At 34.5% G+C, this 16259-nt stretch overlaps 1 long non-coding RNA gene across 1 annotated transcript; it reads right to left on the bottom strand.

Annotated features, from left to right (window-relative positions):
• Nucleotides 1–869: 869 nt before the first annotated feature.
• Nucleotides 870–15565, bottom strand: LOC133670565 (uncharacterized). The gene is made up of 14 exons (XR_009834108.1): nt 15480–15565; nt 14971–15023; nt 14670–14887; nt 14477–14586; nt 13475–13529; nt 12301–13183; nt 12121–12188; nt 11947–12017; nt 11052–11138; nt 10903–10946; nt 9661–10103; nt 4103–4752; nt 1145–4005; nt 870–1039 (listed from the first exon to the last, which is right to left on the bottom strand). It is a non-coding gene; the product is annotated as an uncharacterized LOC133670565 (long non-coding RNA).
• Between the last annotated feature and the right edge of the window lie 694 nt (nt 15566–16259).

The following is a 16259-nucleotide window of genomic DNA, read 5'->3' as shown; positions in this document are numbered from 1 at the left end:
GTTTCACTATGGACTTCCACAGTGAAACACTGAGCAGTTTTAGTTTATTGTTAATTCATCTGACAAGGCAGATAGGGAACCCATTCAACCCACCATGCATATTTAAGTAGCAAAACAGTCATTGCATGAACAGAATGGAAACCAGTTTTGTTAAAAATAAAGGCAGTCACCAAATCAATCATATTCTCAACTGCTTTCTCCAGTAGGTGTAGTCAAGTTGCAGCAGCAACAATTTTATCCTGATTGAATAATGCTCATAATCCTTACCAGCATCCATTACAGAAACGCTAATAAAGGTATTGCACAGTCACAGTATGTAGAGAGACATCAAAATTTAAAAACAAACTATCATTGCTAGCAAAACACGTAACAGCCTTATTGGCAGCCTAGGAAAGCACGAAAAAGATCTGGGAAAAAATTATGGGCAGCAGCATTTGTTAACACAACACATGGGCATAAAGGGCAAATATGTGAATGATGTGCATCACTATTGATAAAACTAATGTTCATAATCCTTACCAGCACCCATTAAAGAAATGCTAATAAGAGCATCGCACAGTCACAGTATAAAGAGACATCAAAAGTCTAAAAACAAACTATCATTGCCAGCAAAACATGTAACAGCCTTATTAGCAGCCTAGGAAAGCACGGAAAAGATCTAGGAAAATATAACAGGCATGGATGGAAGGATAGTGGCAGAATCCTAGATTGTTATCCCAATCAATGGTGGCCAAAGTTTGACTTTCTGAACTAAAATAAAATTATGCCTCATGATAGAACAACTAATTCAAAAGAAATTCTGGAGCATTGTGGGAGAAGCTTTGTAAAGATAAAGATAAGCTTATATGTTAGAAGAAGAAGAAAACAAATATAAAATTCAGGATCCTTCTTCTTTCGTAATAAGATGTGGACCATTATTTACACTCCATACCTCAGAAAAGAAAAAGAAGTAGGTTATGAAGTATTACCGGGATGTGATTGTCGGAATTATCAACACAATCTCAACAAAAGCAGATAAAACATGATGCCCTGCACCTTCCTGTTGAATAACAACAATCATTAGAATACAAACTTAAAACGGTGACATTGAGAAACTACCTCAATCTCATAGATATTCAAACCATGTAGCTTACATGGAACATACCTATGCTCGACCAAATCATAAGCCTGCCGGAAATTTCTCACTTCAAATCACTGCAAAAGGATGTGCTTTTACAATTGTCAATATTGGCAACAGAATGATCTATACTCTTGTCATGGTATATAAGAATTTTCATCAAACAAGCAAAGGTTAGTGTTTCTATTATCAAATGAAACTACTTTCTATTATCAATTGAAACTACTTGCCGAAGTTCGGACCTTGTAAACCTCACTAAATCCTCCTTGCCCAAGAAGGTTTAAAAGGGCATATTGATGATTTAAAATCTGAAAATTATTAAAACTTGAATCATCCTCATCTCGTATCCTTTTCAATTCACGTATAAGACGTCCCTCTTCCAGTTTATAGCCGTCTCTCTCATGCAAAATTGTCTCTTCCTCCTACAGATAATCAACAATTCAATAACAAGGGATGCATGTATAATGGAGCACTTGCAACTTTTGCAATACTTGCAAAATGCAGCATCTCCATAAAGAATGACTTACACGCTACACGTTCACTAGACAAGATTTAGAAATCTCATCCTGGATGAGAAAATCTTCTTCATGTGCTCCAGATTCTGCATTTGTACCATCACCTTTGCCTTCATAGTAACAAAAACTAATGTTAATACTCAAAATGTATCTTAATAAATCACAAATAGCAGATAGACATTGTAAAAGCATGAGGAATAATTCGTTTCTTTTTATTTACTCATTTTTCAGTGACAAGTAATATTATTTTTCTAGGGTTTGAGGCCAAGACACATCAGTGCAACATCAATCTATCACCTCTAGTGCAACAGGTGGCAATAATAAACGATAATAAACTATTTTCTTCCAAAAAGTCACCCACCTCAATTAGCAACAAATATACAGAAACTTTTGGGGCAATGTATTACCATACACCCATTAGCATATAGGCATGCATGACAGCAAGCAAGAGGCCTATCAGAAAGCAGATCATAAATATGGAAGTAGCTTGGAAGGCCACAAAAGCTTCATGTGAAACAGAACAAATACCTGTTAAGGATAAGTACAGTTGCTTCTCACAAGGTTGAGATATCTTACCTCGATGCGATCTGTTCTAAATTTAATAAGCTCCTCTTTAAGATCTTTTATTTCTTAGTTCAGCTGGGATAGTTCATGTTTTTCCTGTGGTGTTAAGTGATCAATGAGCTCTGTGCCCACCTCACCTTGTTTCGTGGTCACAGTGGCTTTAAGCTCACTATTTGATTAGTGACATCTACAAGAGATTTTTCCTATAAATAGGACCCAACGACAGAGGAATAAGAACACTTGTGGTCTTAGCTTATCAAATTCAACAATAAGTTCACTTTTCTTTTTCACCATGATCTACAAAAGCAGAAAAGTCTAGTCAAACTATGCCCTTTCAATAAGCCTGACCAAAATAGAAAGAGAAAAGGATACATGCTTCTTGTAGCTTGTTTCTCTATGCTTTATGACTATTGAATCCTTCATGAGACTAGAAAATAACGATTTCAGCTCTGCAGCTCTCAACGTAGGCATTTCGCTCTTTGAAGTCTGCATTCAGCCTATAATTTTCTTCCTGAAGTAGATGACTTATTTAAAATCAAAAAATCAGAATATAAAGGAAATGGCAAGAGAGGCACGAGGACTTGCAACAATAGAGTTAAGAAGTTCAATTGCATACTCATACCAAGTAGCAAAACATACTTATCTAATTTCAATTAATCCATACATTTACACATAAACCTTGAAGACAGCTCATCATAAAACTAGAAATTTTCAAAGGGGTCTTGTTTTTAGTATAATGGTGGGCATCTACTAGTTACTGCTATAGACCTTGAATAAATCCCGAACATTTGTAGCTAGTACAACATCTGGAAAAGGTAAAAAACTTATCATCGAAGTGTCCAGTTAATGTGGAAAATAAAAATCAATTATTTCTCATAACAAGATGGTTCCGGTTCCTTGGACTAAAACGAAAAATCACCCAACAACAAGTGAAGGAAAGAAAACCTAGAAATCCACAAAAGCTTCCTTGAATCTACGACGAAAGTAGAAGAGTTCATATCCACAAGAGTAAGGAAACCTGTATAAATTGCAAAAAATCAAATTTCACTCGACTATGTGTGTCCATTCAGGTCCCCCAAATCCTCCACTAGGTCAAATCAAAGAAGGTATAAAATCCCCTAACATATTAATTTAAGTAACAAAATACACAAATAATTCTTAAATAATGATGTTTTAATTACTTATTTGCAAATTCTCCATCTACTAGACTGTGTTTTATTATTACCGACCATGTTAGCTGTATAAATTAGTTTATTGACAGTAGAGGACAAAAACCTAAAGTGAGGCCCTTTCAGCTGAAATTATAGCTTAGGTAGTAATATGTAGAAAATTTTAGTTGAGGAGATACCTTACATTTTAGCATAGCATCATCCTGAAAGCAAAGCACATGTTAAATAAAAGCATTCAACATTTTTTATCCCCAAAAAATAATTAGCATTTTTCTCTTTGCTACAGTTTGATACCTTGGCTTGGATATGTTCTGAAATTCTCTCTAGCACGTCTTTCACATCAGGCTCAAGCTCAGTCTATTTTTTTATGGCTTATGTTTATCGTTGAAGTAAAGATACATAAATCATAATCTCACATTAAAAACAATAAGTACAACAGAAGACATTTAACCATTAAAATCCAGTACCGTAGTACCTTGTCACTTGCCTCAAGTTCAGCTTGCCGTGTCTGAAGTTCCTCCTGTTTCCTAGTGAGATTTACATGTTGATCTAGTGCCTCCTTGTTTACATGGCTGAACTGTTGAAATGCTCATTGCACCAATGAAGCATTTTATGCAACTCTTTCAAACTCCTCTTATACCTATAAGTTCCAATAAAACAGAGCATGTCATTTTTGAAAAGATGAATGCTTAAGTGGAACCATGTAAACATGACCTATCTCAGTAAGTATCGAGTACATGTGGGGGAAGACCAAAACATCATCTTCTAGGATTTCAGCAAGGATAACGGCTGGAAAATCAGACAGGATAAATTAATTTAAAACATTGATTACAAGCCATAATAGTTTAATAATACATTAAAAGACAAGAACAAAAAACTGAAGCTTAGACTAGTCATTTATCACATAAAGAAACAATAAAGCATATTCACAGTTCAGAGTTGTGTTGTGACTTCAGCATTGAGTCTATCCATCCTGTCAGAAACACCTGGAAGAACAGCTAGTCAAAAAAATATTTTTATAGTGAAATATTAAAATCAAGTTTCTAAAAACAACTCAAAGCACACTTTAGAGTTAGTGTTATGACTTCAGCCAATGAGTTAACATCATTTAGTTCCTTCCCCTACAATTAAGAACCATGTAACATCTCAGATTTAGCAAAGGATATTAGGGCTTCCAAATTTTGTTTTTGTTATTTCAGATTAGTTGTGAAATTAGTCTCTAGCTCTCTGTTTTCTCATTTTAGTCTGTGATGGAAACTGCACAATCATGAGATTTCTTACCTCAATGTGATTTGTTCTACATAATTATGTTCATAAACTTCAACTTTGAGCATCGATAATCATAAAAGCCCCCCCGTCATAACGACTTTCTTCCTTACTTAATCACCTGATCATTAGTAACTTGTTAAGGCATCATAAACATGTAGAAGGATCATCATGTATAAGGCATCATAAACATGTTCTTACCTCAAGAACATGTCGGTCAAATAATTTAAGTTACATACAAATATCATATCAAAGAAAAAGTGTTTTACTTCGCAAATCATATAAATTTCCTAGTAGCATTGTGGTTGGGGTGGACACCAGAAGCGTACATGCAGGTACTTTATAGCTTACATTTATTGTTGGTACCAATCAACCAAAATTATCAAATTAAAACTTTTTCTCAGAACTATCCATCCTTGGATTCCAAAAGCAATAACTACAGAGCTTCTCACACCAAAAACTTTCAACCCAAATTTGCACACCAAGCTAATGAAAACATCAGCAATCAATTAACAAAACACGTAGAGAAATAACCTTCTAGAACAAAATAACACAAGTAATTACTCATGTCCATAAACTTCAACTTTGAGCATCGATAGTCATAAAAACCCCCCGTCATATCAACTTTCTTCCTTACTTAATCACCTGATCATTAGTAACTTGTTAAGGCATCATAAACATGTATAAGAATCATCATGTAAAAAATAACATATAAGATTTTTATCCTAACCATCCACAGTTATGCAGTCCAAACCATTAGTTTGTGGACACATCCAAATCTCAACAGATTACAGCTTAGGTAAATACTTAGGAGAATAAGAAGAATAATCAACGATATATGCATGCAGACCATTACAGGAGTCATATCAACTTCATCAACAATTTAGCTCATGCAAATTTTCAAAAAGCACACACATTTATAGACAAGTCCTTGGGTATAAACAATGCTCCACTAGCATTCAAGAACATGCCAGTCAAATAATTTAAGTTACTTACAAATATCACATCAAGTAAAAAGTGTTTTGCTTCGCAGATCATATAAATTTCCTAGTAGCATTGTGGTTGGGGGTGCACACCAGAAACGTATATGCAGGTACTTTATAACGTACTTTTATTGTTGGTACCACTCAACCACAATTATCAAATAAAAACTCTCACAACTATCCATTCTTGGATTCCAAAAGCAATCACTACAAAGCTTCTCATGCCAAAAACTTTCAACCCAAATTTGCACACCAAGCTAATGAAAACATCAACAATCAATTAACAAAACATGTTGAGAAATGACCATCTGGAACAAAATAGCATAAGTAATTACTCAGTTTTCACTTGTGTAGACCAACATACAAATTATTAACAACTCGACTCGAACCAATGTTTTTGTTGGATCTCCTATTTCAGTTAGAACAAGCACGGTGGAGAACTAACCTGCGCTAGTCGTGGGGAAAAATTGGGAGAAAACTTCAACTTTTTTAATAAAGGGACCACATCAGAACCATGTGGATAGATAAGTTACACGAGGAGACTTGTATACAAATTATGAACAGCAAAACTTGAATCAATGTTTCTACTAGATCAATACTATTTCAATTAGATCAAGCATGGTGGACTATCCTATGCAAATACTGGGGTAAAATTGGGAGAAACTTCAACTTTTTTAATAAAGGTACCACATCAAAACCATATAGATAAGTTACACACGGATACTTTATCCTTACCTGTTTAGTGGGATAAAAGTGGCTTGTCCCCATTTCAAAGCATTAAGGTGCATAATTATCTGAGTACATCATTCAAACGATAAAGTGACCATGGCAGAAGGTCAAGAAACTGCTACTGATTATGCCATATCGTCTAGCAGATTGGGAACACAACTCTAAGAGAGAATACTTAACACAATCTAATAGACTAGGTAAATTACTTGCGAGATGTCACGGGTTGTTATAGGAATGATGCAAGAAGTCAAGTGAGGATTACTTGAACTAATCTAAGAAGCCGAGCAGACAAAGAACCTAGTATAAATGGTTAAAGAAAAATCTACAGTGTTTAGGTCAAAATGTGCAACCATATGGAGAAGCTTTCTATTAAGATGTCTTAACAATTGAAAAGGCTAGAGCACACAACATTCAGATCAATAATCATGGTTGCTATCCGAGTACATAAGTGACTAAAAGTGTTGTAACAAACTGAGCTATGAGGAATAGAAGCAGAAGAGCTGAATGGGGTTACTACAGGTAAACAGTGGTGGAACGGTACGAATGGCACTCAGGTCACCAGCTGATCCCAAACTCATCATTTGGCCTTAACTACTCAAATGCACTCAGGTCATATATTCTCTCAAGATAAAAATCAAATAAATCAATGGTTGCATGTAGAAAGTGACTCAATGAAAATGTAAATGAAACAACACAATTGTGCAGAAATCATCCATCATAAAGGCATCTCTTATAGAAATTAACTAGTTACATGACCCGCGCGATGCCGCGGGTCAATGGTTTTTGCATAAAAAATATCAAAAAAAATTAAGATCTAAAAGTATTAGGTCTTTTTGCAAAGGTATACCCAAGAGTCTTGGGCGTGGCTGCAACGCCTGACCCAAGACAAATATTTATAATATTAATAATAACATTAAACTTGCATGACCCAAGTTTAAGTGGGTCTGACTGCAATACCAGACCCAATAGTCTTGGATGTGGGTCTGGCTGTTCGTGTCATAAAAGTGTGATAATTAAATAGATTAATTAAAAAGAAAAAAAACAAAGAAAAAAAACCAAAATGAAGTAAAAAATTAATGAAGAAAAAGAAAAAAATCTGAATTAACAGGGTTAACCCTTCAAACCAGGTTAACCCGTCAAACCTTGGATTCGTGTCGTAAAAGTTTGATAACTAAATAGAAAAAAAAATTGACGAGGTAACTCGTCAAACCCGGGATCCGTGTCATGAAAGTTTGATAACTAAATAGAAAAAAATTGAACATTAACAAACTAAACTAAATGAAAAAAATTAACTAAAAAGGAAAAAAACAAACAAAAAAGCATCAGCCTTTTCACTGTGGACTCCAGTGTGCACTCCATAGTTAAAGGCATAAAAACAGCAAAAAAACAAAAAGAAAAAATAAAAGCATCGGTCGATAACTAAATAGAAAAAATTTTAATATTGATAAACTAAATTAAATAAAAAGAAACAATCCACAAGAAAAAAAACTTATAAGAAGAAAAAAACTAATGAAGAAAGAAACAAATCTAAATTAACTGGGTTAACCCGTGAAACCTGAAATCCGTGTCATGAAAGTCTGATAAATAAATAGAGAAAAAATTAATATCAACAAACTAAATAAAAAAATTAATTAAAAAGAAAAAAAAAGCATCAGCCTTTTTTCACCGTGGGCTGCACTGTGCAGTCTACAGTGAAAGGAATAAAAAAAAGCAAAAAAAAAAACTAAAGGCTTCAGCCTTTTCATTGTGGACTGCATACAATATTAAAAGATGAAATCAAAAGAACAAAACTAATGAGGAAAAAGAAAAAAAATCCGATTCAACCGGGTTAACGTGTCAAACCTGGAATTCGTGTCATGAAAGTGTAATAACTAAATAGAAAAAAAGATTTATTATTAATGAAATAAATTAAAAAGGAAGATTAATTAAAAAGGAAAAAAGCAAAGAAAAAAAACATACAGGAAGAAAAAAACTAACGAAGAAAAATAAAAAAAATCTGAATAAATTGGGTTAACCCATCAAACCTGAAATCTATGTCATGAAAGTCTGATAATTAAATAGAAAATATTTAATATTAACAAACTAAATAAAAAAAAGATGAGGAAAAATAAAAAAATCTGAATCAACCGGGTTAACCCGCCAAATCAGGTTAACCTGTCAAACCTCAAATTCATGTCATGAAAGTGTTATAACTAAATATAAAAAGATTTATTATTAATGAAAAAAATTAAAAAAAGATTAATTAAAAAGGAAAAAGCAAAGAGAAAAAAAACATACAAGAAGAAAAAAACTAATAAAAAAAATTAAAAAAAAACTGAATAAACTGGATTAACCCGTCAAACCCGGGATCCGTGTCATGAAAATCTGATAACTAAATAAAAATAATTAACATTAACAAACTAAATTAAACAAAAAAAGTTCATCAAAAGAAAAAACCACAGAAAAAAGCAAAAAAAAAAAACCATAGACATGGAAAACGAAAAAAAAAAACCAAAAAAAATAAAAACAGAAAAAGAAGAAAGAAAAAGAAGAAGACTGCTCAGTGTTTCACTATGGACTTCCACAGTGAAACACTGAGCAGTTTTAGTTTATTGTTAATTCATCTGACAAGGCAGATAGGGAACCCATTCAACCCACCATGCATATTTAAGTAGCAAAACAGTCATTGCATGAACAGAATGGAAACCAGTTTTGTTAAAAATAAAGGCAGTCACCAAATCAATCATATTCTCAACTGCTTTCTCCAGTAGGTGTAGTCAAGTTGCAGCAGCAACAATTTTATCCTGATTGAATAATGCTCATAATCCTTACCAGCATCCATTACAGAAACGCTAATAAAGGTATTGCACAGTCACAGTATGTAGAGAGACATCAAAATTTAAAAACAAACTATCATTGCTAGCAAAACACGTAACAGCCTTATTGGCAGCCTAGGAAAGCACGAAAAAGATCTGGGAAAAAATTATGAGCAGCAGCATTTGTTAACACAACACATGAGCATAAAGGGCAAATATGTGAATGATGTGCATCACTATTGATAAAACTAATGTTCATAATCCTTACCAGCACCCATTAAAGAAATGCTAATAAGAGCATCGCACAGTCACAGTATAAAGAGACATCAAAAGTCTAAAAACAAACTATCATTGCCAGCAAAACATGTAACAGCCTTATTAGCAAGAGCAATATTATGGCCACACAAAGAGTGTGTCTTGAGTTATGTTTCATGCGTGTTCTTGTTTCATCATCTTAGAAAAAAAAATGAAAAGTTATATGGAAGTCATAATAAACATAATCATGGATGCTAAGGCCCTTACTATTTATGCTAAGAGAAAAGCTTATGCAATAGGTGTCTCACAGTAAGTTAAAGCTTCCATCCATTTTACCTAAGAAAAGCATCATAAGAAAATTTTTAAGGTCAGTCAAACTCCAAGTATTTAAAGGTAACAAAGTACCCAAAAGAGACGTATTAAAAATATTTAACATGAATGTATGGTATGACTGGTCTATTGTATTCTTGAGAGGAGTTACATCTTGTTGTGTGGATTAAATATTCTATGCACTTTCAACATTTGGCGAAACTAACTGAGGATACCTTAATTATTCATATTAAGAATGTGGTTGATAGAGTAAGTCTAGGAGTACAACATAAATGTTTGGCAACAAAATAGAGCTATGCTGCACAACAAGATAATATATATACCTTTCCCCATCACTATTGGTCAGTACATAACCCCTCAAATTAGCAGCCATCGACAGTCTAGACAACACGAAATCAATTAGTTAGAGATCAAATCATGACAGAATCATAACTTAGGATCATTGAATGACTCGAAACTTATCAAAAGGTGAGTTAACAACATGATTAATACTAAGGGTGGCAGAAAGATAAATCTACACAAGCCCAAAGCAGCTTTAAGGACCTCCTTTACCCAACGAATCTAATGCTTGAATGAAATGGGAGATTCAATGATCAGCAACGTAAAACCATTTTTCCTTCTCATAGTTATCAACCAGTACAAGGGTATAAAATTAGATTTACTTCTAATAAATCTACACAAGACCAAAGCAGCTTCTTGGACCTCATCTGCCCAGCAAATCTATTGCTTGAATGAAATGGGATGTTCAGTGACTAAAAATTTAAAAACATTTTTATTTCTCATAGCTATCAGCCAATGTGAGGGCAGAAAATTGGTAGAAAATTTCATGTATGTTTCTATATTTTATGTTTGTTTCTATTTCTAATCTAGCAATATATCACAAAAACATTTTAATTTTTCTATCTATCAATAGCATATTTTTAATGCCAAGCAGAAAGAGCACTTAATTGAATCTTTGTGCTTAACCTTTTATCTGCAGAGCAACCATAGATCCCATAGCATTTTTAATCGCAGGAAAAAATAGCTTGTTTTAAATGTAAATTCACTTGGAAATTTTCCATGCTTGTAACAACATTGCTGAAATCATGGATACACCATGTTATAAGACCATCATCAGAACTTAAAAGCTAATCTTTCCAACACCATCATCAAATAAGGTGCAGCTTTAAGATGACTAACCTGGATGTGATCTTTTGCCACAGAAAGCTTGAGTTCTTCAACGTCTTTTCCATCATGATCGTCATTAGGGTACAGAAGAATCAATTACCATTTACGAGAGTTGTTGTAGCCATAAATATACAGGAATGAAAGATTGTAAAGTATTGCACCTTTACAAACCAAAAGCACATTCAACCAATTAAGCACTTCCAGAAAAGATGCTTAAAAAACAACTTTTAAGGAAAAACAACGATCACCTAATAAAAGAAAAAACAAGCAATTATTTCTAAGATTATCCAATCAAACATCAGAAGGATGAGGTAGGTTTGGTATATATGAATACAATAGATCTTTCATGCCAAATGAGGCATCTATAAGAGATTAACACAGAGATGTGCATCGTAGATTGTAAAAGATGTGGTGAGCGATCGAAAGATGACAGAATACACGCCGACTACAAATCCACACCAACACAACAAAGAAAATAAAAATATTCGTGAACAACCAATATGGAAGCATAAAAATAAATCTTTTTTGGATGAACAACCAAAACAGTAATGAAATAAGTAGCCAATTATAAACAGCCTAATAAAAAAATTAATCAAAATGGTTGATCTATGTGATAAAAATATTCACAAAGTGTCATGTGCACTTTCGAATAAGAAAAGAGTAATCAGGTTTCCTTTCACCTTTTGAGGGTTGGGAGGGATGAAGAAAATAGAGAGAAAAAAATTGTACAGAGCACCTCTTACAAGGTTTCCAATTTCATGCATGGATGGAAGGATAATGGCAGAATCTTAGATTGCTATCCCAATCGATGGTGGCCATAGTTTGACTTTCTGAACTACTCAAAGAAAATTATGCCTCGCGACAGAACAACTAATTCAAAAGAAATTCTGGAGCATAGTGGGAGAAGATTTGTAAAGATAAAAATAAGCTTATATGTTAGAAGAAGAAAAAAACGAATATAAAAATCAGGATCCTTCTCCTTTCGTAATAAGATGTGGACCATTATTTACACTTCATACCTCAGAAAAGAAAAGGAAGTAGGTTATGAAGTATTACCGAGATGCCATTGTCAGAATTATCAACACAATATCAATGAAAGCAGATAAAACTTGATGTCCTGCACCTCCCTGTTAAATAACAGCAATCATTAGAATACAAACTTAAAAAGGTGACATTGGAAATACCTCAATCTCATAGATCGGAAATGAGATAGTGTATGATGAAACATACATCGAGTAGTTAATGCTTGTCATAATTGCATAGGTTGTGGAAGAGATCACTCAATACAAAACGAATGGCTACTAAAGAAACATATTGTAAGCTCATAACAAAATTTTGATATCAATTAACTCCAATAAAAGTTTATTGAAAGGACACCAACAAAAATAAATCAAGGACATGATCACTCACAATGAAAAAAAATATTCTTGTCAGGTCTGTTATCTCCAACTGCAGAAGACAGTTGTAAGAGAAAGCAAAGGGTAGCCCACTTAAAATGGATCAAGCCAAAGTCAAATAAATTGACGAAACAAAGAAAGCACAAAAAAAATTAATAAATTAACCAAGATCCAATCAATTCCTGAAACAAGGAACTACAATAAAGAAATGCATCCCCCATCCCCGTCTTGATCCTCGCTCCCCCACTTTTAACTCCCATAAGGTGCTCTTTTCAGCCTCCCAACATCTTTGAACATATAACTCTCTATACAGTGTTAATATTTCCAGAATTTCATGATTTCAAAAGGATTACACACAAACACATGTATGATGACAAAGTGATGATATACATATTAAATGACCATACTTTTAATAAATGACAGATTTATGGAACTACCATGCTTTCTCGGCATGAATCTCGGTGCGCTAGATTACATGATGGACAATTTCTTACAGAAGATGCAGGAATTATACATTTCATGGGAAGTAGTTTCTGATACAGTTACATTTCTCTAGTAGTTTCCGATGACTTTGTACACTCTTTACTTCTTTAAGTATGTAAGATATGGATCTTGAGCAATGGTTAAAACATCTGGTCTCTCTGCTTGGTTATAGGTCAGACATTGACAAATCAAATCATGTAATCCATCAGATGCACGTACAAAAATCATCATCCACTGTTGCTGTGAGAATAAGACCTAAGAGAATATGCTGTGAAAACTACCAGACTCAAATCAAACTCACCTTCGCCTCATTTGAGATAATAGGCTTCGTAGGGAATTCAACCCTGCAAGCTTTTATAACTGTGTCTTCGCGTAGTATTCGTTCTTGAGTTTGGTCATGCCCAAAAGGGCGTCTGCCAAAGAGCATTTGGTAAAACAGAACTCCAATTGACTAAACATCAACTTGTATCCCAAGAAAGGCATTTTAAAGAAGGTTAAATAGATGAAGCTTAAGCAGTCAATTATATACGGTGATAACCAACTCTTTGGAATTCTCATGGAGACTCAATCATTGAACAGCAGGTGAGCAACGAGTCAGAGGACCATGAATCCCAAAAAATAAGGGACATTCTCATTTCAGTAAATGCATTTTATTCTCTTGGCTATGGTTGTGACTGAATGTCCTTAATGGGGAGAAAATATACCTTCAATGATATTAAAGGGGTCTTGCTGAGCTCAAAGCATGCTGGTGGAAAATACCTAAAATTACAAAAGAAAACGGAATCAGAATTTTGCCCATATAGCTAAACTAGAGAAGATTTATCGAGAGTAGGAAATATTTGTCTAGGAAACTGCAAGTGCATTTATTTCTTGAAGCAAAAGATCAAACATTTACAACATCCAAAATCACAGATGACAAACTTCAGTGTTACTTGCCAATAAGTTCCAGCTCCCTGAGATGTAAGTTCCATTCCCTAGGACCCAACATCTTTGAGATCAGAGCCAAAAGCCTTTAAGATCAGCACCAAATCCCCCAAAAACAGCAAGCCAAAACCAAGACAAAAGGAAAGAAAAAGAAGGCTGATAAGTCACGCCATCATTGCAAGGCAAATAAAGACACAAAAGCAATCCCACCTTACCCTAACAACTCAGTTCTTGGTGGCTTCGATGGAGAAAGAGAAGAGGAGTGCAGGAAAACAAGGAGAGAGAGACACAAAAAATTCACATAAACAAAGGAGAAGATGAGCTTAACCCAATAGCTAGCAGCCCCAATCCCAGCCCCAGCAAATGAAACCCAAACCAAAAAACATAATGTCCTATGCCGAATGAAGGGAAATTAACACAAGAAAAAAAATATAAGCATGCTCCTTGCCCAAGCCCACCAACATAAGCTGAATAGAAGGGGGGGAAAGCCAGCCAAAAAGAGCTGAGCAAGAGGTAAAAAAGCCAGCCAAGAAGCAGTTTGCATTGTTCCATTGAATAGGAAGTTGTCAAGATATACATTGGATTCACCAATCCTTTTACTTTTTTTGTTATTTCTTCAACGCATCATGCATGTTATACAATCCAAAACTTGCAGCCTGGATTATCTAATTTGGTGGTCTTTTTTATCAATATCTTTTATCTCTACTTTTATCACTCACAAAGAACACCAAGAGAGATCGTTCAAGCACATTCAGGACAAGCTTAAAAAGATGTGAGTATACCCGATAACACCCACACTACCAAGTCTTAAGGAATCTTGGTGAACTTTAATCCTGGCTTGTCTCTATTCTTTTGAAACAGATATCAGCAGATCCGATATGATTTTGGTTCTCTACATCAAGAAGAAGACGAGCATTAGATATGGTCACAAATCTGCTAATGAAAAACTTGTTACACTGCTGAATGAGTGGATACCCTGCCTATTGTTGGTTGCACAATGAAGAGAACTAAGCAAGCAGGTTAAATGCCTGAAAAAAAAAATGCCAGTATCAAGATTCCAGCTAAAGCCATATGCAAATGCTATTAACTAACAAGTTGAAATCAAGTCTTAAGGAATCTTGGTGAACTTTAATCCTGGCTTGTCTCTATTCTTTTGAAACAGATATCAGCAGATCCGATATGATTTTGGTTCTCTGCATCAAGAAGAAGACGAGCATTAGATATGGTCACAAATCTGCTAATGAAAAACTTGTTACACTGCTGAATGAGTGGATACCCTGCCTATTGTTGGTTGCACAATGAAGAGAACTAAGCAAGCAGGTTAAATGCCTGAAAAAAAAAATGCCAGTATCAAGATTCCAGCTAAAGCCATATGCAAATGCTATTAACTGACAAGTTGAAATCAAGTAAATCAACAGGCCCAGAACTCTTCACCGATGACATGCAAGAACGCATGCCTTAAATGCCATTGCCTTCAAGCTAAAACAAAGTTAAATGTTTTGTTCTTTCCAAGTTTCATCAACTCTATAAGCTTCCTGCACCATTTATACATTCCTTTATTGGGAGGCCATATTTAATCTCCTCCTCAACATTACATTTCCCACTTTAGAATATCCAATTATTAGTAAGGGTGCAAAATAAGAGACACCAAAAACTCAACCCTTTTGCTAAGTATCATATGGCATCATAGCATGCAATGAAACTTGAAACATTTGGGTAATTTTATTGCCATATACTACTTAATGAGAAAGTGACTCAATGAAAATGTTAATGAACCAACATTACCTGCTTTATATACATCCTGAAATTACAGAATCATCCGCCTTCTATCAAAGAGATTAAAGAGCAGCACCATTAGCGGAGTTTTCTTACTGTTAGAGACAGAAAAAAAAATAATTTAAATTTTCAAAATAAAAAAAAAAGGGATTAGCATGCCTATCTCTGTACGATCCAAAATCTGAAATTATTCCATGCTTTTTTAAGCAGGAAATTAAAAATAAATAAATAACAGTTTCCAAGATTAAAAAATAAATGCTTAAAAAAACTAACTGCTAACTAGGGTTTCAACTTCCAGAAATTTACAGAATATACAAAAATCGGAGTCTCAAACCCTAAGTTCTAAGTAACAAATACAGGCACTAAAACCACGGCGTGGCGGAGCAAGATTAGCAAGAAAACTTACGAAATTGTCACTCCATCGACTAGAAAGGGGTTTGGCTTGAAGAAGAAGAAGATGAGGAGGACTGGGTTTGAGCGGGCGAGTTAATGGTTTAGGTGTTGGGTGGGTGCGCAGGTTAAGGCCGTTGAGCAGAGTGCTCCAGCGGTGTGTTTTAGCGCTGGGCTTGCGGTGTGTCTCTATCAGATGCTTTGACATGTCTTCCTCTTCCACTAAGTTCTTGACCGTTGTCGCTGCATAATATGATCCAAGAAATCCTTCCTCTTCGCTACATACTTCTACTTTGTCTCCACCGTGGAACTCCAGTGTTGTTACAGAATTTAACAGGCAAAGAAAAGAGGAACTTGAAAGATCAAGGAATTATTTCGTGTACTGTAAATCAAAATCAA

Source organism: Populus nigra, chromosome 13 (genome assembly GCF_951802175.1).
Source record: "Populus nigra chromosome 13, ddPopNigr1.1, whole genome shotgun sequence".
NCBI classification, from domain to species: domain Eukaryota; kingdom Viridiplantae; phylum Streptophyta; class Magnoliopsida; order Malpighiales; family Salicaceae; genus Populus; species Populus nigra.
Note: the sequence above shows the minus strand (reverse complement) of the source record. Positions and strands in the feature narration are given on the sequence as shown.